The sequence below is a fragment of the Oncorhynchus keta genome, chromosome 6 (genome assembly GCF_023373465.1).
Source record: "Oncorhynchus keta strain PuntledgeMale-10-30-2019 chromosome 6, Oket_V2, whole genome shotgun sequence".
Lineage (NCBI taxonomy): Eukaryota > Metazoa > Chordata > Actinopteri > Salmoniformes > Salmonidae > Oncorhynchus > Oncorhynchus keta.
In genome coordinates, this window is record NC_068426.1 from 7,445,687 (window position 1) to 7,470,630 (window position 24,944).

A 24,944-nucleotide genomic window follows, 5' to 3' on the forward strand; every position below is an offset into this window, starting at 1 on the left:
TAATAACGAGTAAGGTGACAGGCTTAGTAAGGTTAAATAGTCAGTGTTAATAACGAGTAAGGTGACAGGCTTAGTAAGGTTAAATAGTCAGTGTTAATAACGAGTAAGGTGACAGGTTTAGTAAGGTTAAATAGTCAGTGTTAATAACGAGTAAGGTGACAGGCTTAGTAAGGTTAAATAGTCAGTGTTAATAACGAGTAAGGTGACAGGCTTAGTAAGGTTAAATAGTCAGTGTTAATAACGAGTAAGGTGACAGGCTTAGTAAGGTTAAATAGTCAGTGTTAATAACGAGTAAGGTGACAGGTTTAGTAAGGTTAAATAGTCAGTGTTAATAACGAGTAAGGTGACAGGCTTAGTAAGGTTAAATAGTCAGTGTTAATAACGAGTAAGGTGACAGGCTTAGTAAGGTTAAATAGTCAGTGTTAATAACGAGTAAGGTGACAGGTTTAGTAAGGTTAAATAGTCAGTGTTAATAACGAGTAAGGTGACAGGCTTAGTAAGGTTAAATAGTCAGTGTTAATAACGAGTAAGGTGACAGGCTTAGTAAGGTTATATAGTCAGTGTTAATAACGAGTAAGGTGACAGGCTTAGTAAGGTTAAATAGTCAGTGTTAATAACGAGTAAGGTGACAGGCTTAGTAAGGTTAAATAGTCAGTGTTAATAACGAGTAAGGTGACAGGCTTAGTAAGGTTAAATAGTCAGTGTTAATAACGAGTAAGGTGACAGGCTTAGTAAGGTTAAATAGTCAGTGTTAATAACGAGTAAGGTGACAGGCTTTAGTAAGGTTAAATAGTCAGTGTTAATAACGAGTAAGGTGACAGGCTTAGTAAGGTTAAATAGTCAGTGTTAATAACGAGTAAGGTGACAGGCTTAGTAAGGTTAAATAGTCAGTGTTAATAACGAGTAAGGTGACAGGCTTAGTAAGGTTAAATAGTCAGTGTTAATAACTTGAGTAAGGTGACAGGCTTAGTAAGGTTAAATAGTCAGTGTTAATAACGAGTAAGGTGACAGGCTTAGTAAGGTTAAATAGTCAGTGTTAATAACGAGTAAGGTGACAGGCTTAGTAAGGTTAAATAGTCAGTGTTAATAACGAGTAAGGTGACAGGCTTAGTAAGGTTAAATAGTCAGTGTTAATAACGAGTAAGGTGACAGGCTTAGTAAGGTTAAATAGTCAGTGTTAATAACGAGTAAGGTGACAGGCTTAGTAAGGTTAAATAGTCAGTGTTAATAAGGTGACAGGCTTAGTAAGGTTAAATAGTCAGTGTTAATAACGAGTAAGGTGACAGGCTTAGTAAGGTTAAATAGTCAGTGTTAATAACGAGTAAGGTGACAGGCTTAGTAAGGTTAAATAGTCAGTGTTAATAACGAGTAAGGTGACAGGCTTAGTAAGGTTAAATAGTCAGTGTTAATAACGAGTAAGGTGACAGGCTTAGTAAGGTTAAATAGTCAGTGTTAATAACGAGTAAGGTGACAGGCTTAGTAAGGTTAAATAGTCAGTGTTAATAACGAGTAAGGTGACAGGCTTAGTAAGGTTAAATAGTCAGTGTTAATAACGAGTAAGGTGACAGGCTTAGTAAGGTTAAATAGTCAGTGTTAATAACGAGTAAGGTGACAGGCTTAGTAAGGTTAAATAGTCAGTGTTAATAACGAGTAAGGTGACAGGCTTAGTAAGGTTAAATAGTCAGTGTTAATAACGAGTAAGGTGACAGGCTTAGTAAGGTTAAATAGTCAGTGTTAATAACGAGTAAGGTGACAGGTTTAGTAAGGTTAAATAGTCAGTGTTAATAACGAGTAAGGTGACAGGCTTAGTAAGGTTAAATAGTCAGTGTTAATAACGAGTAAGGTGACAGGCTTAGTAAGGTTAAATAGTCAGTGTTAATAACGAGTAAGGTGACAGGCTTAGTAAGGTTAAATAGTCAGTGTTAATAACGAGTAAGGTGACAGGCTTAGTAAGGTTAAATAGTCAGTGTTAATAACGAGTAAGGTGACAGGCTTAGTAAGGTTAAATAGTCAGTGTTAATAACGAGTAAGGTGACAGGTTTAGTAAGGTTAAATAGTCAGTGTTAATAACGAGTAAGGTGACAGGCTTAGTAAGGTTAAATAGTCAGTGTTAATAACGAGTAAGGTGACAGGCTTAGTAAGGTTAAATAGTCAGTGTTAATAACGAGTAAGGTGACAGGTTTAGTAAGGTTAAATAGTCAGTGTTAATAACGAGTAAGGTGACAGGCTTAGTAAGGTTATATAGTCAGTGTTAATAACGAGTAAGGTGACAGGCTTAGTAAGGTTAAATAGTCAGTGTTAATAACGAGTAAGGTGACAGGCTTAGTAAGGTTAAATAGTCAGTGTTAATAACGAGTAAGGTGACAGGCTTAGTAAGGTTATATAGTCAGTGTTAATAACGAGTAAGGTGACAGGCTTAGTAAGGTTAAATAGTCAGTGTTAATAACGAGTAAGGTGACAGGCTTAGTAAGGTTAAATCAGTCAGTAAGGTTAAATAGTCAGTTTAATAACGAGTAAGGTGACAGGCTTAGTAAGGTTAAATAGTCAGTGTTAATAACGAGTAAGGTGACAGGCTTAGTAAGGTTAAATAGTCAGTGTTAATAACGAGTAAGGTGACAGGCTTAGTAAGGTTAAATAGTCAGTGTTAATAACGAGTAAGGTGACAGGTTTAGTAAGGTTAAATAGTCAGTGTTAATAACGAGTAAGGTGACAGGCTTAGTAAGGTTATATAGTCAGTGTTAATAACGAGTAAGGTGACAGGTTTAGTAAGGTTAAATAGTCAGTGTTAATAACGAGTAAGGTGACAGGCTTAGTAAGGTTAAATAGTCAGTGTTAATAACGAGTAAGGTGACAGGTTTAGTAAGGTTAAATAGTCAGTGTTAATAACGAGTAAGGTGACAGGCTTAGTAAGGTTAAATAGTCAGTGTTAATAACGAGTAAGGTGACAGGTTTAGTAAGGTTAAATAGTCAGTGTTAATAACGAGTAAGGTGACAGGCTTAGTAAGGTTATAATAGTCAGTGTTAATAACGAGTAAGGTGACAGGCTTAGTAAGGTTAAATAGTCAGTGTTAATAACGAGTAAGGTGACAGGCTTTAGTAAGGTTAAATAGTCAGTGTTAATAACGAGTAAGGTGACAGGCTTAGTAAGGTTAAATAGTCAGTGTTAATAACGAGTAAGGTGACAGGTTTAGTAAGGTTAAATAGTCAGTGTTAATAACGAGTAAGGTGACAGGCTTAGTAAGGTTAAATAGTCAGTGTTAATAACGAGTAAGGTGACAGGCTTAGTAAGGTTAAATAGTCAGTGTTAATAACGAGTAAGGTGACAGGCTTAGTAAGGTTAAATAGTCAGTGTTAATAACGAGTAAGGTGACAGGCTTAGTAAGGTTAAATAGTCAGTGTTAATAACGAGTAAGGTGACAGGCTTAGTAAGGTTAAATAGTCAGTGTTAATAACGAGTAAGGTGACAGGCTTAGTAAGGTTAAATAGTCAGTGTTAATAACGAGTAAGGTGACAGGTTTAGTAAGGTTAAATAGTCAGTGTTAATAACGAGTAAGGTGACAGGCTTAGTAAGGTTAAATAGTCAGTGTTAATAACGAGTAAGGTGACAGGCTTAGTAAGGTTAAATAGTCAGTGTTAATAACGAGTAAGGTGACAGGCTTAGTAAGGTTAAATAGTCAGTGTTAATAACGAGTAAGGTGACAGGCTTAGTAAGGTTAAATAGTCAGTGTTAATAACGAGTAAGGTGACAGGCTTAGTAAGGTTAAATAGTCAGTGTTAATAACGAGTAAGGTGACAGGCTTAGTAAGGTTAAATAGTCAGTGTTAATAACGAGTAAGGTGACAGGCTTAGTAAGGTTAAATAGTCAGTGTTAATAACGAGTAAGGTGACAGGCTTAGTAAGGTTAAATAGTCAGTGTTAATAACGAGTAAGGTGACAGGTTTAGTAAGGTTAAATAGTCAGTGTTAATAACGAGTAAGGTGACAGGCTTAGTAAGGTTAAATAGTCAGTGTTAATAACGAGTAAGGTGACAGGCTTAGTAAGGTTAAATAGTCAGTGTTAATAACGAGTAAGGTGACAGGCTTAGTAAGGTTAAATAGTCAGTGTTAATAACGAGTAAGGTGACAGGCTTAGTAAGGTTAAATAGTCAGTGTTAATAACGAGTAAGGTGACAGGTTTAGTAAGGTTAAATAGTCAGTGTTAATAACGAGTAAGGTGACAGGCTTAGTAAGGTTAAATAGTCAGTGTTAATAACGAGTAAGGTGACAGGTTTAGTAAGGTTAAATAGTCAGTGTTAATAACGAGTAAGGTGACAGGCTTAGTAAGGTTAAATAGTCAGTGTTAATAACGAGTAAGGTGACAGGCTTAGTAAGGTTAAATAGTCAGTGTTAATAACGAGTAAGGTGACAGGTTTAGTAAGGTTAAATAGTCAGTGTTAATAACGAGTAAGGTGACAGGCTTAGTAAGGTTAAATAGTCAGTGTTAATAACGAGTAAGGTGACAGGTTTAGTAAGGTTAAATAGTCAGTGTTAATAACGAGTAAGGTGACAGGCTTAGTAAGGTTAAATAGTCAGTGTTAATAACGAGTAAGGTGACAGGTTTAGTAAGGTTAAATAGTCAGTGTTAATAACGAGTAAGGTGACAGGCTTTAGTAAGGTTAAATAGTCAGTGTTAATAACGAGTAAGGTGACAGGCTTAGTAAGGTTAAATAGTCAGTGTTAATAACGAGTAAGGTGACAGGCTTTAGTAAGGTTAAATAGTCAGTGTTAATAACGAGTAAGGTGACAGGCTTAGTAAGGTTAAATAGTCAGTGTTAATAACGAGTAAGGTGACAGGTTTAGTAAGGTTAAATAGTCAGTGTTAATAACGAGTAAGGTGACAGGCTTAGTAAGGTTAAATAGTCAGTGTTAATAACGAGTAAGGTGACAGGTTTAGTAAGGTTAAATAGTCAGTGTTAATAACGAGTAAGGTGACAGGTTTAGTAAGGTTAAATAGTCAGTGTTAATAACGAGTAAGGTGACAGGCTTTAGTAAGGTTAAATAGTCAGTGTTAATAACGAGTAAGGTGACAGGCTTAGTAAGGTTAAATAGTCAGTGTTAATAACGAGTAAGGTGACAGGCTTAGTAAGGTTAAATAGTCAGTGTTAATAACGAGTAAGGTGACAGGCTTAGTAAGGTTAAATAGTCAGTGTTAATAACGAGTAAGGTGACAGGCTTAGTAAGGTTAAATAGTCAGTGTTAATAACGAGTAAGGTGACAGGTTTAGTAAGGTTAAATAGTCAGTGTTAATAAATAAGGTGACAGTAAGGTTAAATAGTCAGTGTTAATAACGAGTAAGGTGACAGGCTTAGTAAATAGGTTAAATAGTCAGTGTTAATAACGAGTAAGGTGACAGGCTTAGTAAGGTTAAATAGTCAGTGTTAATAACGAGTAAGGTGACAGGCTTAGTAAGGTTAAATAGTCAGTGTTAATAACGAGTAAGGTGACAGGCTTAGTAAGGTTAAATAGTCAGTGTTAATAACGAGTAAGGTGACAGGCTTAGTAAGGTTAAATAGTCAGTGTTAATAACGAGTAAGGTGACAGGCTTTAGTAAGGTTAAATAGTCAGTGTTAATAACGAGTAAGGTGACAGGCTTAGTAAGGTTAAATAGTCAGTGTTAATAACGAGTAAGGTGACAGGCTTAGTAAGGTTAAATAGTCAGTGTTAATAACGAGTAAGGTGACAGGCTTAGTAAGGTTAAATAGTCAGTGTTAATAACGAGTAAGGTGACAGGCTTAGTAAGGTTAAATAGTCAGTGTTAATAACGAGTAAGGTGACAGGCTTAGTAAGGTTAAATAGTCAGTGTTAATAACGAGTAAGGTGACAGGCTTAGTAAGGTTAAATAGTCAGTGTTAATAACGAGTAAGGTGACAGGCTTAGTAAGGTTAAATAGTCAGTGTTAATAACGAGTAAGGTGACAGGCTTAGTAAGGTTAAATAGTCAGTGTTAATAACGAGTAAGGTGACAGGCTTAGTAAGGTTAAATAGTCAGTGTTAATAACGAGTAAGGTGACAGGTTTAGTAAGGTTAAATAGTCAGTGTTAATAACGAGTAAGGTGACAGGCTTAGTAAGGTTAAATAGTCAGTGTTAATAACGAGTAAGGTGACAGGCTTAGTAAGGTTAAATAGTCAGTGTTAATAACGAGTAAGGTGACAGGCTTAGTAGGTTAAATAGTCAGTGTTAATAACGAGTAAGGTGACAGGCTTAGTAAGGTTAAATAGTCAGTGTTAATAACGAGTAAGGTGACAGGCTTAGTAAGGTTAAATAGTCAGTGTTAATAACGAGTAAGGTGACAGGCTTAGTAAGGTTAAATAGTCAGTGTTAATAACGAGTAAGGTGACAGGCTTAGTAAGGTTAAATAGTCAGTGTTAATAACGAGTAAGGTGACAGGTTTAGTAAGGTTAAATAGTCAGTGTTAATAACGAGTAAGGTGACAGGCTTAGTAAGGTTAAATAGTCAGTGTTAATAACGAGTAAGGTGACAGGTTTAGTAAGGTTAAATAGTCAGTGTTAATAACGAGTAAGGTGACAGGCTTAGTAAGGTTAAATAGTCAGTGTTAATAACGAGTAAGGTGACAGGCTTAGTAAGGTTAAATAGTCAGTGTTAATAACGAGTAAGGTGACAGGCTTAGTAAGGTTAAATAGTCAGTGTTAATAACGAGTAAGGTGACAGGTTTAGTAAGGTTAAATAGTCAGTGTTAATAACGAGTAAGGTGACAGGTTTAGTAAGGTTAAATAGTCAGTGTTAATAACGAGTAAGGTGACAGGCTTAGTAAGGTTAAATAGTCAGTGTTAATAACGAGTAAGGTGACAGGCTTAGTAAGGTTAAATAGTCAGTGTTAATAACGAGTAAGGTGACAGGTTTAGTAAGGTTAAATAGTCAGTGTTAATAACGAGTAAGGTGACAGGCTTAGTAAGGTTAAATAGTCAGTGTTAATAACGAGTAAGGTGACAGGTTTAGTAAGGTTAAATAGTCAGTGTTAATAACGAGTAAGGTGACAGGCTTAGTAAGGTTAAATAGTCAGTGTTAATAACGAGTAAGGTGACAGGTTTAGTAAGGTTAAATAGTCAGTGTTAATAACGAGTAAGGTGACAGGTTTAGTAAGGTTAAATAGTCAGTGTTAATAACGAGTAAGGTGACAGGCTAGTGGCTAGTAAGGTTAAATAGTCAGTGTTAATAACGAGTAAGGTGACAGGTTTAGTAAGGTTAAATAGTCAGTGTTAATAACGAGTAAGGTGACAGGCTTAGTAAGGTTAAATAGTCAGTGTTAATAACGAGTAAGGTGACAGGCTTAGTAAGGTTAAATAGTCAGTGTTAATAACGAGTAAGGTGACAGGCTTAGTAAGGTTAAATAGTCAGTGTTAATAACGAGTAAGGTGACAGGCTTAGTAAGGTTAAATAGTCAGTGTTAATAACGAGTAAGGTGACAGGCTTAGTAAGGTTAAATAGTCAGTGTTAATAACGAGTAAGGTGACAGGTTTAGTAAGGTTAAATAGTCAGTGTTAATAACGAGTAAGGTGACAGGCTTAGTAAGGTTAAATAGTCAGTGTTAATAACGAGTAAGGTGACAGGCTTAGTAAGGTTAAATAGTCAGTGTTAATAACGAGTAAGGTGACAGGTTTAGTAAGGTTAAATAGTCAGTGTTAATAACGAGTAAGGTGACAGGCTTAGTAAGGTTAAATAGTCAGTGTTAATAACGAGTAAGGTGACAGGTTTAGTAAGGTTAAATAGTCAGTGTTAATAACGAGTAAGGTGACAGGCTTAGTAAGGTTAAATAGTCAGTGTTAATAACGAGTAAGGTGACAGGCTTAGTAAGGTTAAATAGTCAGTGTTAATAACGAGTAAGGTGACAGGCTTAGTAAGGTTAAATAGTCAGTGTTAATAACGAGTAAGGTGACAGGCTTAGTAAATAGTTAAATAGTCAGTGTTAATAACAGTAAGGTGACAGGCTTAGTAAGGTTAAATAGTCAGTGTTAATAACGAGTAAGGTGACAGGTTTAGTAAGGTTAAATAGTCAGTGTTAATAACGAGTAAGGTGACAGGCTTAGTAAGGTTAAATAGTCAGTGTTAATAACGAGTAAGGTGACAGGCTTAGTAAGGTTAAATAGTCAGTGTTAATAACGAGTAAGGTGACAGGCTTAGTAAGGTTAAATAGTCAGTGTTAATAACGAGTAAGGTGACAGGCTTAGTAAGGTTAAATAGTCAGTGTTAATAACGAGTAAGGTGACAGGCTTAGTAAGGTTAAATAGTCAGTGTTAATAACGAGTAAGGTGACAGGCTTAGTAAGGTTAAATAGTCAGTGTTAATAACGAGTAAGGTGACAGGCTTAATAAGGTTAAATAGTCAGTGTTAATAACGAGTAAGGTGACAGGCTTAGTAAGGTTAAATAGTCAGTGTTAATAACGAGTAAGGTGACAGGCTTAAATAAGGTTAAATAGTCAGTGTTAATAACGAGTAAGGTGACAGGCTTAGTAAGGTTAAATAGTCAGTGTTAATAACGAGTAAGGTGACAGGTTTGTAAGGTTAAATAGTCAGTGTTAATAGCGGTGACAGGCTTAGTAAGGTTAAATAGTCAGTGTTAATAACGAGTAAGGTGACAGGCTTAGTAAGGTTAAATAGTCAGTGTTAATAACGAGTAAGGTGACAGGCTTAGTAAGGTTAAATAGTCAGTGTTAATAACGAGTAAGGTGACAGGCTTAGTAAGGTTAAATAGTCAGTGTTAATAACGAGTAAGGTGACAGGCTTTAGTAAGGTTAAATAGTCAGTGTTAATAACGAGTAAGGTGACAGGCTTAGTAAGGTTAAATAGTCAGTGTTAATAACGAGTAAGGTGACAGGCTTAGTAAGGTTAAATAGTCAGTGTTAATAACGAGTAAGGTGACAGGCTTAGTAAGGTTAAATAGTCAGTGTTAATAACGAGTAAGGTGACAGGCTTAGTAAGGTTAAATAGTCAGTGTTAATAACGAGTAAGGTGACAGGCTTAGTAAGGTTAAATAGTCAGTGTTAATAACGAGTAAGGTGACAGGCTTAGTAAGGTTAAATAGTCAGTGTTAATAACGAGTAAGGTGACAGGCTTAGTAAGGTTAAATAGTCAGTGTTAATAACGAGTAAGGTGACAGGCTTAGTAAGGTTAAATAGTCAGTGTTAATAACGAGTAAGGTGACAGGCTTAGTAAGGTTAAATAGTCAGTGTTAATAACGAGTAAGGTGACAGGCTTAGTAAGGTTAAATAGTCAGTGTTAATAACGAGTAAGGTGACAGGTTTAGTAAGGTTAAATAGTCAGTGTTAATAACGAGTAAGGTGACAGGCTTAGTAAGGTTAAATAGTCAGTGTTAATAACGAGTAAGGTGACAGGCTTAGTAAGGTTAAATAGTCAGTGTTAATAACGAGTAAGGTGACAGGCTTAGTAAGGTTAAATAGTCAGTGTTAATAACGAGTAAGGTGACAGGCTTAGTAAGGTTAAATAGTCAGTGTTAATAACGAGTAAGGTGACAGGCTTAGTAAGGTTAAATAGTCAGTGTTAATAACGAGTAAGGTGACAGGCTTAGTAAGGTTAAATAGTCAGTGTTAATAACGAGTAAGGTGACAGGCTTAGTAAGGTTAAATAGTCAGTGTTAATAACGAGTAAGGTGACAGGCTTAGTAAGGTTAAATAGTCAGTGTTAATAACGAGTAAGGTGACAGGTTTAGTAAGGTTAAATAGTCAGTGTTAATAACGAGTAAGGTGACAGGCTTAGTAAGGTTAAATAGTCAGTGTTAATAACGAGTAAGGTGACAGGCTTAGTAAGGTTAAATAGTCAGTGTTAATAACTCTGAGTAAGGTGACAGGCTTAGTAAGGTTAAATAGTCAGTGTTAATAACGAGTAAGGTGACAGGTTTAGTAAGGTTAAATAGTCAGTGTTAATAACGAGTAAGGTGACAGGTTTAGTAAGGTTAAATAGTCAGTGTTAATAACGAGTAAGGTGACAGGTTAGTAAGGTTAAATAGTCAGTGTTAATAACGAGTAAGGTGACAGGCTTAGTAAGGTTAAATAGTCAGTGTTAATAACGAGTAAGGTGACAGGCTTAGTAAGGTTAAATAGTCAGTGTTAATAACGAGTAAGGTGACAGGTTTAGTAAGGTTAAATAGTCAGTGTTAATAACGAGTAAGGTGACAGGCTTAGTAAGGTTAAATAGTCAGTGTTAATAACGAGTAAGGTGACAGGCTTAGTAAGGTTAAATAGTCAGTGTTAATAACGAGTAAGGTGACAGGTTTAGTAAGGTTAAATAGTCAGTGTTAATAACGAGTAAGGTGACAGGCTTAGTAAGGTTAAATAGTCAGTGTTAATAACGAGTAAGGTGACAGGCTTAGTAAGGTTAAATAGTCAGTGTTAATAACGAGTAAGGTGACAGGCTTAGTAAGGTTAAATAGTCAGTGTTAATAACGAGTAAGGTGACAGGCTTAGTAAGGTTAAATAGTCAGTGTTAATAACGAGTAAGGTGACAGGCTTAGTAAGGTTAAATAGTCAGTGTTAATAACGAGTAAGGTGACAGGCTTAGTAAGGTTAAATAGTCAGTGTTAATAACGAGTAAGGTGACAGGCTTAGTAAGGTTAAATAGTCAGTGTTAATAACGAGTAAGGTGACAGGTTTAGTAAGGTTAAATAGTCAGTGTTAATAACGAGTAAGGTGACAGGCTTAGTAAGGTTAAATAGTCAGTGTTAATAACGAGTAAGGTGACAGGTTTAGTAAGGTTAAATAGTCAGTGTTAATAACGAGTAAGGTGACAGGCTTAGTAAGGTTAAATAGTCAGTGTTAATAACGAGTAAGGTGACAGGCTTAGTAAGGTTAAATAGTCAGTGTTAATAACGAGTAAGGTGACAGGCTTAGTAAGGTTAAATAGTCAGTGTTAATAACGAGTAAGGTGACAGGCTTAGTAAGGTTAAATAGTCAGTGTTAATAACGAGTAAGGTGACAGGCTTAGTAAGGTTAAATAGTCAGTGTTAATAACGAGTAAGGTGACAGGCTTAGTAAGGTTAAATAGTCAGTGTTAATAACGAGTAAGGTGACAGGCTTAGTAAGGTTAAATAGTCAGTGTTAATAACGAGTAAGGTGACAGGTTTAGTAAGGTTATATAGTCAGTGTTAATAACGAGTAAGGTGACAGGCTTAGTAAGGTTAAATAGTCAGTGTTAATAACGAGTAAGGTGACAGGTTTAGTAAGGTTAAATAGTCAGTGTTAATAACGAGTAAGGTGACAGGCTTAGTAAGGTTAAATAGTCAGTGTTAATAACGAGTAAGGTGACAGGTTTAGTAAGGTTAAATAGTCAGTGTTAATAACGAGTAAGGTGACAGGCTTAGTAAGGTTAAATAGTCAGTGTTAATAACGAGTAAGGTGACAGGTTTAGTAAGGTTAAATAGTCAGTGTTAATAACGAGTAAGGTGACAGGTTTAGTAAGGTTAAATAGTCAGTGTTAATAACGAGTAAGGTGACAGGCTTTAGTAAGGTTAAATAGTCAGTGTTAATAACGAGTAAGGTGACAGGTTTAGTAAGGTTAAATAGTCAGTGTTAATAACGAGTAAGGTGACAGGCTTAGTAAGGTTAAATAGTCAGTGTTAATAACGAGTAAGGTGACAGGCTTAGTAAGGTTAAATAGTCAGTGTTAATAACGAGTAAGGTGACAGGCTTAGTAAGGTTAAATAGTCAGTGTTAATAACGAGTAAGGTGACAGGCTTAGTAAGGTTAAATAGTCAGTGTTAATAACGAGTAAGGTGACAGGTTTAGTAAGGTTATATAGTCAGTGTTAATAACGAGTAAGGTGACAGGCTTAGTAAGGTTAAATAGTCAGTGTTAATAACGAGTAAGGTGACAGGTTTAGTAAGGTTAAATAGTCAGTGTTAATAACGAGTAAGGTGACAGGCTTAGTAAGGTTAAATAGTCAGTGTTAATAACGAGTAAGGTGACAGGTTTAGTAAGGTTATATAGTCAGTGTTAATAACGAGTAAGGTGACAGGCTTAGTAAGGTTAAATAGTCAGTGTTAATAACGAGTAAGGTGACAGGCTTAGTAAGGTTAAATAGTCAGTGTTAATAACTCTGAGTAAGGTGACAGGTTTAGTAAGGTTAAATAGTCAGTGTTAATAACGAGTAAGGTGACAGGCTTAGTAAGGTTAAATAGTCAGTGTTAATAACGAGTAAGGTGACAGGTTTAGTAAGGTTAAATAGTCAGTGTTAATAACGAGTAAGGTGACAGGTTTAGTAAGGTTAAATAGTCAGTGTTAATAACGAGTAAGGTGACAGGCTTAGTAAGGTTAAATAGTCAGTGTTAATAACGAGTAAGGTGACAGGCTTAGTAAGGTTAAATAGTCAGTGTTAATAACGAGTAAGGTGACAGGCTTAGTAAGGTTAAATAGTCAGTGTTAATAACGAGTAAGGTGACAGGTTTAGTAAGGTTAAATAGTCAGTGTTAATAACGAGTAAGGTGACAGGTTTAGTAAGGTTAAATAGTCAGTGTTAATAACGAGTAAGGTGACAGGTTTAGTAAGGTTAAATAGTCAGTGTTAATAACGAGTAAGGTGACAGGCTTAGTAAGGTTAAATAGTCAGTGTTAATAACGAGTAAGGTGACAGGTTTAGTAAGGTTAAATAGTCAGTGTTAATAACGAGTAAGGTGACAGGCTTAGTAAGGTTAAATAGTCAGTGTTAATAACGAGTAAGGTGACAGGTTTAGTAAGGTTAAATAGTCAGTGTTAATAACGAGTAAGGTGACAGGTTTAGTAAGGTTAAATAGTCAGTGTTAATAACGAGTAAGGTGACAGGCTTTAGTAAGGTTAAATAGTCAGTGTTAATAACGAGTAAGGTGACAGGTTTAGTAAGGTTAAATAGTCAGTGTTAATAACGAGTAAGGTGACAGGCTTAGTAAGGTTAAATAGTCAGTGTTAATAACGAGTAAGGTGACAGGTTTAGTAAGGTTAAATAGTCAGTGTTAATAACGAGTAAGGTGACAGGCTTAGTAAGGTTAAATAGTCAGTGTTAATAACGAGTAAGGTGACAGGCTTAGTAAGGTTAAATAGTCAGTGTTAATAACGAGTAAGGTGACAGGTTTAGTAAGGTTAAATAGTCAGTGTTAATAACGAGTAAGGTGACAGGCTTAGTAAGGTTAAATAGTCAGTGTTAATAACGAGTAAGGTGACAGGCTTAGTAAGGTTAAATAGTCAGTGTTAATAACGAGTAAGGTGACAGGCTTAGTAAGGTTAAATAGTCAGTGTTAATAACGAGTAAGGTGACAGGCTTAGTAAGGTTAAATAGTCAGTGTTAATAACGAGTAAGGTGACAGGCTTAGTAAGGTTAAATAGTCAGTGTTAATAACGAGTAAGGTGACAGGTTTAGTAAGGTTAAATAGTCAGTGTTAATAACGAGTAAGGTGACAGGTTTAGTAAGGTTAAATAGTCAGTGTTAATAACGAGTAAGGTGACAGGCTTAGTAAGGTTAAATAGTCAGTGTTAATAACGAGTAAGGTGACAGGTTTAGTAAGGTTAAATAGTCAGTGTTAATAACGAGTAAGGTGACAGGTTTAGTAAGGTTAAATAGTCAGTGTTAATAACGAGTAAGGTGACAGGTTTAGTAAGGTTAAATAGTCAGTGTTAATAACGAGTAAGGTGACAGGCTTAGTAAGGTTAAATAGTCAGTGTTAATAACGAGTAAGGTGACAGGCTTAGTAAGGTTAAATAGTCAGTGTTAATAACGAGTAAGGTGACAGGCTTAGTAAGGTTAAATAGTCAGTGTTAATAACGAGTAAGGTGACAGGCTTAGTAAGGTTAAATAGTCAGTGTTAATAACGAGTAAGGTGACAGGCTTAGTAAGGTTAAATAGTCAGTGTTAATAACGAGTAAGGTGACAGGCTTAGTAAGGTTAAATAGTCAGTGTTAATAACGAGTAAGGTGACAGGTTTAGTAAGGTTAAATAGTCAGTGTTAATAACGAGTAAGGTGACAGGTTTAGTAAGGTTAAATAGTCAGTGTTAATAACGAGTAAGGTGACAGGTTTAGTAAGGTTAAATAGTCAGTGTTAATAACGAGTAAGGTGACAGGCTTAGTAAGGTTAAATAGTCAGTGTTAATAACGAGTAAGGTGACAGGCTTAGTAAGGTTAAATAGTCAGTGTTAATAACGAGTAAGGTGACAGGCTTAGTAAGGTTAAATAGTCAGTGTTAATAACGAGTAAGGTGACAGGCTTAGTAAGGTTAAATAGTCAGTGTTAATAACGAGTAAGGTGACAGGCTTAGTAAGGTTAAATAGTCAGTGTTAATAACGAGTAAGGTGACAGGTTTAGTAAGGTTAAATAGTCAGTGTTAATAACGAGTAAGGTGACAGGTTTAGTAAGGTTAAATAGTCAGTGTTAATAACGAGTAAGGTGACAGGCTTAGTAAGGTTAAATAGTCAGTGTTAATAACGAGTAAGGTGACAGGCTTAGTAAGGTTAAATAGTCAGTGTTAATAACGAGTAAGGTGACAGGCTTAGTAAGGTTAAATAGTCAGTGTTAATAACGAGTAAGGTGACAGGCTTAGTAAGGTTAAATAGTCAGTGTTAATAACGAGTAAGGTGACAGGCTTAGTAAGGTTAAATAGTCAGTGTTAATAACGAGTAAGGTGACAGGCTTAGTAAGGTTAAATAGTCAGTGTTAATAACGAGTAAGGTGACAGGTTTAGTAAGGTTAAATAGTCAGTGTTAATAACGAGTAAGGTGACAGGCTTAGTAAGGTTAAATAGTCAGTGTTAATAACGAGTAAGGTGACAGGCTTAGTAAGGTTAAATAGTCAGTGTTAATAACGAGTAAGGTGACAGGCTTAGTAAGGTTAAATAGTCAGTGTTAATAACGAGTAAGGTGACAGGCTTAGTAAGGTTAAATAGTCAGTGTTAATAACGAGTAAGGTGACAGGTTTAGTAAGGTTAAATAGTCAGTGTTAATAACGAGTAAGGTGACAGGCTTAGTAAGGTTAAATAGTCAGTGTTAATAACGAGTAAGGTGACAGGTTTAGTAAGGTTAAATAGTCAGTGTTAATAACGAGTAAGGTGACAGGCTTAGTAAGGTTAAATAGTCAGTGTTAATAACGAGTAAGGTGACAGGCTTAGTAAGGTTAAATAGTCAGTGTTAATAACGAGTAAGGTGACAGGCTTTAGTAAGGTTAAATAGTCAGTGTTAATAACGAGTAAGGTGACAGGTTTAGTAAGGTTAAATAGTCAGTGTTAATAACGAGTAAGGTGACAGGTTTAGTAAGGTTAAATAGTCAGTGTTAATAACGAGTAAGGTGACAGGCTTAGTAAGGTTATATAGTCAGTGTTAATAACGAGTAAGGTGACAGGTTTAGTAAGGTTAAATAGTCAGTGTTAATAACGAGTAAGGTGACAGGCTTAGTAAGGTTAAATAGTCAGTGTTAATAACGAGTAAGGTGACAGGTTTAGTAAGGTTAAATAGTCAGTGTTAATAACGAGTAAGGTGACAGGTTTAGTAAGGTTATATAGTCAGTGTTAATAACGAGTAAGGTGACAGGCTTAGTAAGGTTAAATAGTCAGTGTTAATAACGAGTAAGGTGACAGGTTTAGTAAGGTTATATAGTCAGTGTTAATAACGAGTAAGGTGACAGGCTTAGTAAGGTTAAATAGTCAGTGTTAATAACGAGTAAGGTGACAGGTTTAGTAAGGTTAAATAGTCAGTGTTAATAACGAGTAAGGTGACAGGCTTAGTAAGGTTAAATAGTCAGTGTTAATAACGAGTAAGGTGACAGGTTTAGTAAGGTTAAATAGTCAGTGTTAATAACGAGTAAGGTGACAGGCTTAGTAAGGTTAAATAGTCAGTGTTAATAACGAGTAAGGTGACAGGCTTAGTAAGGTTAAATAGTCAGTGTTAATAACGAGTAAGGTGACAGGCTTAGTAAGGTTAAATAGTCAGTGTTAATAACGAGTAAGGTGACAGGCTTAGTAAGGTTAAATAGTCAGTGTTAATAACGAGTAAGGTGACAGGTTTAGTAAGGTTAAATAGTCAGTGTTAATAACGAGTAAGGTGACAGGCTTAGTAAGGTTAAATAGTCAGTGTTAATAACGAGTAAGGTGACAGGTTTAGTAAGGTTAAATAGTCAGTGTTAATAACGAGTAAGGTGACAGGCTTAGTAAGGTTAAATAGTCAGTGTTAATAACGAGTAAGGTGACAGGCTTAGTAAGGTTAAATAGTCAGTGTTAATAACGAGTAAGGTGACAGGCTTAGTAAGGTTAAATAGTCAGTGTTAATAACGAGTAAGGTGACAGGCTTAGTAAGGTTAAATAGTCAGTGTTAATAACGAGTAAGGTGACAGGTTTAGTAAGGTTAAATAGTCAGTGTTAATAACGAGTAAGGTGACAGGCTTAGTAAGGTTAAATAGTCAGTGTTAATAACGAGTAAGGTGACAGGTTTAGTAAGGTTAAATAGTCAGTGTTAATAACGAGTAAGGTGACAGGCTTAGTAAGGTTAAATAGTCAGTGTTAATAACGAGTAAGGTGACAGGTTTAGTAAATAGTCAGTTAAATAGTCAGTGTTAATAACGAGTAAGGTGACAGGTTTAGTAAGGTTAAATAGTCAGTGTTAATAACGAGTAAGGTGACAGGTTTAGTAAGGTTAAATAGTCAGTGTTAATAACGAGTAAGGTGACAGGCTTTAGTAAGGTTAAATAGTCAGTGTTAATAACGAGTAAGGTGACAGGTTTAGTAAGGTTAAATAGTCAGTGTTAATAACGAGTAAGGTGACAGGCTTAGTAAGGTTAAATAGTCAGTGTTAATAACGAGTAAGGTGACAGGCTTAGTAAGGTTAAATAGTCAGTGTTAATAACGAGTAAGGTGACAGGCTTAGTAAGGTTAAATAGTCAGTGTTAATAACGAGTAAGGTGACAGGTTTAGTAAGGTTAAATAGTCAGTGTTAATAACGAGTAAGGTGACAGGTTTAGTAAGGTTAAATAGTCAGTGTTAATAACGAGTAAGGTGACAGGTTTAGTAAGGTTAAATAGTCAGTGTTAATAACGAGTAAGGTGACAGGTTTAGTAAGGTTAAATAGTCAGTGTTAATAACGAGTAAGGTGACAGGTTTAGTAAGGTTATATAGTCAGTGTTAATAACGAGTAAGGTGACAGGCTTAGTAAGGTTAAATAGTCAGTGTTAATAACGAGTAAGGTGACAGGCTTAGTAAGGTTAAATAGTCAGTGTTAATAACGAGTAAGGTGACAGGTTTAGTAAGGTTAAATAGTCAGTGTTAATAACGAGTAAGGTGACAGGCTTAGTAAGGTTAAATAGTCAGTGTTAATAACGAGTAAGGTGACAGGCTTAGTAAGGTTATATAGTCAGTGTTAATAACGAGTAAGGTGACAGGCTTAGTAAGGTTAAATAGTCAGTGTTAATAACGAGTAAGGTGACAGGCTTAGTAAGGTTAAATAGTCAGTGTTAATAACGAGTAAGGTGACAGGTTTAGTAAGGTTAAATAGTCAGTGTTAATAACGAGTAAGGTGACAGGCTTAGTAAGGTTAAATAGTCAGTGTTAATAACGAGTAAGGTGACAGGTTTAGTAAGGTTAAATAGTCAGTGTTAATAACGAGTAAGGTGACAGGCTTAGTAAGGTTAAATAGTCAGTGTTAATAACGAGTAAGGTGACAGGTTTAGTAAGGTTAAATAGTCAGTGTTAATAACGAGTAAGGTGACAGGTTTAGTAAGGTTAAATAGTCAGTGTTAATAACGAGTAAGGTGACAGGTTTAGTAAGGTTAAATAGTCAGTGTTAATAACGAGTAAGGTGACAGGTTTAGTAAGGTTAAATAGTCAGTGTTAATAACGAGTAAGGTGACAGGCTTAGTAAGGTTAAATAGTCAGTGTTAATAACGAGTAAGGTGACAGGCTTAGTAAGGTTATATAGTCAGTGTTAATAACGAGTAAGGTGACAGGTTTAGTAAGGTTATATAGTCAGTGTTAATAACGAGTAAGGTGACAGGTTTAGTAAGGTTAAATAGTCAGTGTTAATAACGAGTAAGGTGACAGGCTTAGTAAGGTTAAATAGTCAGTGTTAATAACGAGTAAGGTGACAGGCTTAGTAAGGTTATATAGTCAGTGTTAATAACGAGTAAGGTGACAGGTTTAGTAAGGTTATATAGTCAGTGTTAATAACGAGTAAGGTGACAGGTTTAGTAAGGTTAAATAGTCAGTGTTAATAACGAGTAAGGTGACAGGCTTAGTAAGGTTATATAGTCAGTGTTAATAACGAGTAAGGTGACAGGCTTAGTAAGGTTAAATAGTCAGTGTTAATAACGAGTAAGGTGACAGGTTTAGTAAGGTTAAATAGTCAGTGTTAATAACGAGTAAGGTGACAGGCTTAGTAAGGTTAAATAGTCAGTGTTAATAACGAGTAAGGTGACAGGTTTAGTAAGGTTAAATAGTCAGTGTTAATAACGAGTAAGGTGACAGGCTTAGTAAGGTTAAATAGTCAGTGTTAATAACGAGTAAGGTGACAGGTTTAGTAAGGTTAAATAGTCAGTGTTAATAACGAGTAAGGTGACAGGTTTAGTAAGGTTAAATAGTCAGTGTTAATAACGAGTAAGGTGACAGGCTTAGTAAGGTTAAATAGTCAGTGTTAATAACGAGTAAGGTGACAGGTTTAGTAAGGTTAAATAGTCAGTGTTAATAACGAGTAAGGTGACAGGCTTAGTAAGGTTAAATAGTCAGTGTTAATAACGAGTAAGGTGACAGGTTTAGTAAGGTTAAATAGTCAGTGTTAATAACGAGTAAGGTGACAGGTTTAGTAAGGTTAAATAGTCAGTGTTAATAACGAGTAAGGTGACAGGCTTAGTAAGGTTAAATAGTCAGTGTTAATAACGAGTAAGGTGACAGGCTTAGTAAGGTTAAATAGTCAGTGTTAATAACGAGTAAGGTGACAGGCTTAGTAAGGTTAAATAGTCAGTGTTAATAACGAGTAAGGTGACAGGCTTAGTAAGGTTAAATAGTCAGTGTTAATAACGAGTAAGGTGACAGGCTTAGTAAGGTTAAATAGTCAGTGTTAATAACGAGTAAGGTGACAGGTTTAGTAAGGTTAAATAGTCAGTGTTAATAACGAGTAAGGTGACAGGTTTAGTAAGGTTAAATAGTCAGTGTTAATAACGAGTAAGGTGACAGGCTTAGTAAGGTTAAATAGTCAGTGTTAATAACGAGTAAGGTGACAGGTTTAGTAAGGTTAAATAGTCAGTGTTAATAACGAGTAAGGTGACAGGTTTAGTAAGGTTAAATAGTCAGTGTTAATAACGAGTAAGGTGACAGGTTTAGTAAGGTTAAATAGTCAGTGTTAATAACGAGTAAGGTGACAGGCTTAGTAAGGTTAAATAGTCAGTGTTAATAACGAGTAAGGTGACAGGTTTAGTAAGGTTAAATAGTCAGTGTTAATAACGAGTAAGGTGACAGGCTTAGTAAGGTTAAATAGTCAGTGTTAATAACGAGTAAGGTGACAGGCTTAGTAAGGTTAAATAGTCAGTGTTAATAACGAGTAAGGTGACAGGTTTAGTAAGGTTAAATAGTCAGTGTTAATAACGAGTAAGGTGACAGGTTTAGTAAGGTTAAATAGTCAGTGTTAATAACGAGTAAGGTGACAGGTTTAGTAAGGTTAAATAGTCAGTGTTAATAACGAGTAAGGTGACAGGCTTAGTAAGGTTAAATAGTCAGTGTTAATAACGAGTAAGGTGACAGGTTTAGTAAGGTTAAATAGTCAGTGTTAATAACGAGTAAGGTGACAGGTTTAGTAAGGTTAAATAGTCAGTGTTAATAACGAGTAAGGTGACAGGCTTAGTAAGGTTAAATAGTCAGTGTTAATAACGAGTAAGGTGACAGGCTTAGTAAGGTTAAATAGTCAGTGTTAATAACGAGTAAGGTGACAGGCTTAGTAAGGTTAAATAGTCAGTGTTAATAACGAGTAAGGTGACAGGTTTAGTAAGGTTAAATAGTCAGTGTTAATAACGAGTAAGGTGACAGGCTTAGTAAGGTTAAATAGTCAGTGTTAATAACGAGTAAGGTGACAGGTTTAGTAAGGTTAAATAGTCAGTGTTAATAACGAGTAAGGTGACAGGTTTAGTAAGGTTAAATAGTCAGTGTTAATAACGAGTAAGGTGACAGGTTTAGTAAGGTTAAATAGTCAGTGTTAATAACGAGTAAGGTGACAGGTTTAGTAAGGTTAAATAGTCAGTGTTAATAACGAGTAAGGTGACAGGCTTAGTAAGGTTAAATAGTCAGTGTTAATAACGAGTAAGGTGACAGGCTTAGTAAGGTTAAATAGTCAGTGTTAATAACGAGTAAGGTGACAGGCTTAGTAAGGTTAAATAGTCAGTGTTAATAACGAGTAAGGTGACAGGTTTAGTAAGGTTAAATAGTCAGTGTTAATAACGAGTAAGGTGACAGGCTTAGTAAGGTTAAATAGTCAGTGTTAATAACGAGTAAGGTGACAGGTTTAGTAAGGTTAAATAGTCAGTGTTAATAACGAGTAAGGTGACAGGTTTAGTAAGGTTAAATAGTCAGTGTTAATAACGAGTAAGGTGACAGGTTTAGTAAGGTTAAATAGTCAGTGTTAATAACGAGTAAGGTGACAGGCTTAGTAAGGTTAAATAGTCAGTGTTAATAACGAGTAAGGTGACAGGTTTAGTAAGGTTAAATAGTCAGTGTTAATAACGAGTAAGGTGACAGGTTTAGTAAGGTTAAATAGTCAGTGTTAATAACGAGTAAGGTGACAGGTTTAGTAAGGTTAAATAGTCAGTGTTAATAACGAGTAAGGTGACAGGTTTAGTAAGGTTAAATAGTCAGTGTTAATAACGAGTAAGGTGACAGGTTTAGTAAGGTTAAATAGTCAGTGTTAATAACGAGTAAGGTGACAGGTTTAGTAAGGTTAAATAGTCAGTGTTAATAACGAGTAAGGTGACAGGCTTAGTAAGGTTAAATAGTCAGTGTTAATAACGAGTAAGGTGACAGGCTTAGTAAGGTTAAATAGTCAGTGTTAATAACGAGTAAGGTGACAGGCTTAGTAAGGTTAAATAGTCAGTGTTAATAACGAGTAAGGTGACAGGTTTAGTAAGGTTAAATAGTCAGTGTTAATAACGAGTAAGGTGACAGGCTTAGTAAGGTTAAATAGTCAGTGTTAATAACGAGTAAGGTGACAGGCTTAGTAAGGTTAAATAGTCAGTGTTAATAACGAGTAAGGTGACAGGCTTTAGTAAGGTTAAATAGTCAGTGTTAATAACGAGTAAGGTGACAGGTTTAGTAAGGTTAAATAGTCAGTGTTAATAACGAGTAAGGTGACAGGTTTAGTAAGGTTAAATAGTCAGTGTTAATAACGAGTAAGGTGACAGGTTTAGTAAGGTTAAATAGTCAGTGTTAATAACGAGTAAGGTGACAGGCTTAGTAAGGTTAAATAGTCAGTGTTAATAACGAGTAAGGTGACAGGTTTAGTAAGGTTAAATAGTCAGTGTTAATAACGAGTAAGGTGACAGGTTTAGTAAGGTTAAATAGTCAGTGTTAATAACGAGTAAGGTGACAGGCTTAGTAAGGTTAAATAGTCAGTGTTAATAACGAGTAAGGTGACAGGTTTAGTAAGGTTAAATAGTCAGTGTTAATAACGAGTAAGGTGACAGGCTTAGTAAGGTTAAATAGTCAGTGTTAATAACGAGTAAGGTGACAGGTTTAGTAAGGTTAAATAGTCAGTGTTAATAACGAGTAAGGTGACAGGCTTAGTAAGGTTAAATAGTCAGTGTTAATAACGAGTAAGGTGACAGGTTTAGTAAGGTTAAATAGTCAGTGTTAATAACGAGTAAGGTGACAGGTTTAGTAAGGTTAAATAGTCAGTGTTAATAACGAGTAAGGTGACAGGTTTAGTAAGGTTAAATAGTCAGTGTTAATAACGAGTAAGGTGACAGGTTTAGTAAGGTTATATAGTCAGTGTTAATAACGAGTAAGGTGACAGGCTTAGTAAGGTTATATAGTCAGTGTTAATAACGAGTAAGGTGACAGGCTTAGTAAGGTTAAATAGTCAGTGTTAATAACGAGTAAGGTGACAGGTTTAGTAAGGTTAAATAGTCAGTGTTAATAACGAGTAAGGTGACAGGCTTAGTAAGGTTAAATAGTCAGTGTTAATAACGAGTAAGGTGACAGGCTTAGTAAGGTTAAATAGTCAGTGTTAATAACGAGTAAGGTGACAGGTTTAGTAAGGTTAAATAGTCAGTGTTAATAACGAGTAAGGTGACAGGTTTAGTAAGGTTAAATAGTCAGTGTTAATAACGAGTAAGGTGACAGGCTTAGTAAGGTTAAATAGTCAGTGTTAATAACGAGTAAGGTGACAGGCTTAGTAAGGTTAAATAGTCAGTGTTAATAACGAGTAAGGTGACAGGCTTAGTAAGGTTAAATAGTCAGTGTTAATAACGAGTAAGGTGACAGGCTTAGTAAGGTTAAATAGTCAGTGTTAATAACGAGTAAGGTGACAGGCTTAGTAAGGTTAAATAGTCAGTGTTAATAACGAGTAAGGTGACAGGCTTAGTAAGGTTAAATAGTCAGTGTTAATAACGAGTAAGGTGACAGGTTTAGTAAGGTTAAATAGTCAGTGTTAATAACGAGTAAGGTGACAGGCTTAGTAAGGTTAAATAGTCAGTGTTAATAACGAGTAAGGTGACAGGCTTAGTAAGGTTAAATAGTCAGTGTTAATAACGAGTAAGGTGACAGGCTTAGTAAGGTTAAATAGTCAGTGTTAATAACGAGTAAGGTGACAGGCTTAGTAAGGTTAAATAGTCAGTGTTAATAACGAGTAAGGTGACAGGCTTAGTAAGGTTAAATAGTCAGTGTTAATAACGAGTAAGGTGACAGGCTTAGTAAGGTTAAATAGTCAGTGTTAATAACGAGTAAGGTGACAGGTTTAGTAAGGTTAAATAGTCAGTGTTAATAACGAGTAAGGTGACAGGCTTAGTAAGGTTAAATAGTCAGTGTTAATAACGAGTAAGGTGACAGGTTTAGTAAGGTTAAATAGTCAGTGTTAATAACGAGTAAGGTGACAGGCTTAGTAAGGTTAAATAGTCAGTGTTAATAACGAGTAAGGTGACAGGCTTAGTAAGGTTAAATAGTCAGTGTTAATAACGAGTAAGGTGACAGGCTTAGTAAGGTTAAATAGTCAGTGTTAATAACGAGTAAGGTGACAGGTTTAGTAAGGTTAAATAGTCAGTGTTAATAACGAGTAAGGTGACAGGCTTAGTAAGGTTAAATAGTCAGTGTTAATAACGAGTAAGGTGACAGGCTTAGTAAGGTTAAATAGTCAGTGTTAATAACGAGTAAGGTGACAGGCTTAGTAAGGTTAAATAGTCAGTGTTAATAACGAGTAAGGTGACAGGCTTAGTAAGGTTAAATAGTCAGTGTTAATAACGAGTAAGGTGACAGGCTTAGTAAGGTTAAATAGTCAGTGTTAATAACGAGTAAGGTGACAGGCTTAGTAAGGTTAAATAGTCAGTGTTAATAACGAGTAAGGTGACAGGCTTAGTAAGGTTAAATAGTCAGTGTTAATAACGAGTAAGGTGACAGGCTTAGTAAGGTTAAATAGTCAGTGTTAATAACGAGTAAGGTGACAGGCTTAGTAAGGTTAAATAGTCAGTGTTAATAACGAGTAAGGTGACAGGCTTAGTAAGGTTAAATAGTCAGTGTTAATAACGAGTAAGGTGACAGGCTTAGTAAGGTTAAATAGTCAGTGTTAATAACGAGTAAGGTGACAGGTTTAGTAAGGTTAAATAGTCAGTGTTAATAACGAGTAAGGTGACAGGCTTAGTAAGGTTAAATAGTCAGTGTTAATAACGAGTAAGGTGACAGGCTTAGTAAGGTTAAATAGTCAGTGTTAATAACGAGTAAGGTGACAGGCTTAGTAAGGTTAAATAGTCAGTGTTAATAACGAGTAAGGTGACAGGCTTAGTAAGGTTATATAGTCAGTGTTAATAACGAGTAAGGTGACAGGTTTAGTAAGGTTATATAGTCAGTGTTAATAACGAGTAAGGTGACAGGTTTAGTAAGGTTAAATAGTCAGTGTTAATAACGAGTAAGGTGACAGGCTTAGTAAGGTTATATAGTCAGTGTTAATAACGAGTAAGGTGACAGGCTTAGTAAGGTTAAATAGTCAGTGTTAATAACGAGTAAGGTGACAGGTTTAGTAAGGTTAAATAGTCAGTGTTAATAACGAGTAAGGTGACAGGCTTAGTAAGGTTAAATAGTCAGTGTTAATAACGAGTAAGGTGACAGGCTTAGTAAGGTTAAATAGTCAGTGTTAATAACGAGTAAGGTGACAGGTTTAGTAAGGTTAAATAGTCAGTGTTAATAACGAGTAAGGTGACAGGTTTAGTAAGGTTAAATAGTCAGTGTTAATAACGAGTAAGGTGACAGGTTTAGTAAGGTTAAATAGTCAGTGTTAATAACGAGTAAGGTGACAGGCTTAGTAAGGTTAAATAGTCAGTGTTAATAACGAGTAAGGTGACAGGTTTAGTAAGGTTAAATAGTCAGTGTTAATAACGAGTAAGGTGACAGGCTTAGTAAGGTTAAATAGTCAGTGTTAATAACGAGTAAGGTGACAGGCTTAGTAAGGTTAAATAGTCAGTGTTAATAACGAGTAAGGTGACAGGTTTAGTAAGGTTAAATAGTCAGTGTTAATAACGAGTAAGGTGACAGGCTTAGTAAGGTTAAATAGTCAGTGTTAATAACGAGTAAGGTGACAGGCTTAGTAAGGTTAAATAGTCAGTGTTAATAACGAGTAAGGTGACAGGCTTAGTAAGGTTAAATAGTCAGTGTTAATAACGAGTAAGGTGACAGGTTTAGTAAGGTTAAATAGTCAGTGTTAATAACGAGTAAGGTGACAGGCTTAGTAAGGTTAAATAGTCAGTGTTAAT

At 35.4% G+C, this 24,944-nt stretch overlaps 1 long non-coding RNA gene across 6 annotated transcripts; it reads left to right on the forward strand.

Annotated features, from left to right (window-relative positions):
• The first annotated feature begins 1,654 nt into the window (after positions 1–1,654).
• Positions 1,655–24,944, forward strand: LOC127930662 (uncharacterized). Of its 6 annotated transcripts, none has more exons than XR_008138651.1 (3): positions 1,655–2,407; positions 2,707–2,770; positions 23,985–24,944. It is a non-coding gene; the product is annotated as an uncharacterized LOC127930662 (long non-coding RNA). The 6 variants fall into 6 exon arrangements; XR_008138647.1 differs by lacking the exon at positions 2,707–2,770 and adding an exon at positions 15,312–15,375; XR_008138650.1 differs by lacking the exon at positions 23,985–24,944 and adding an exon at positions 18,109–19,643.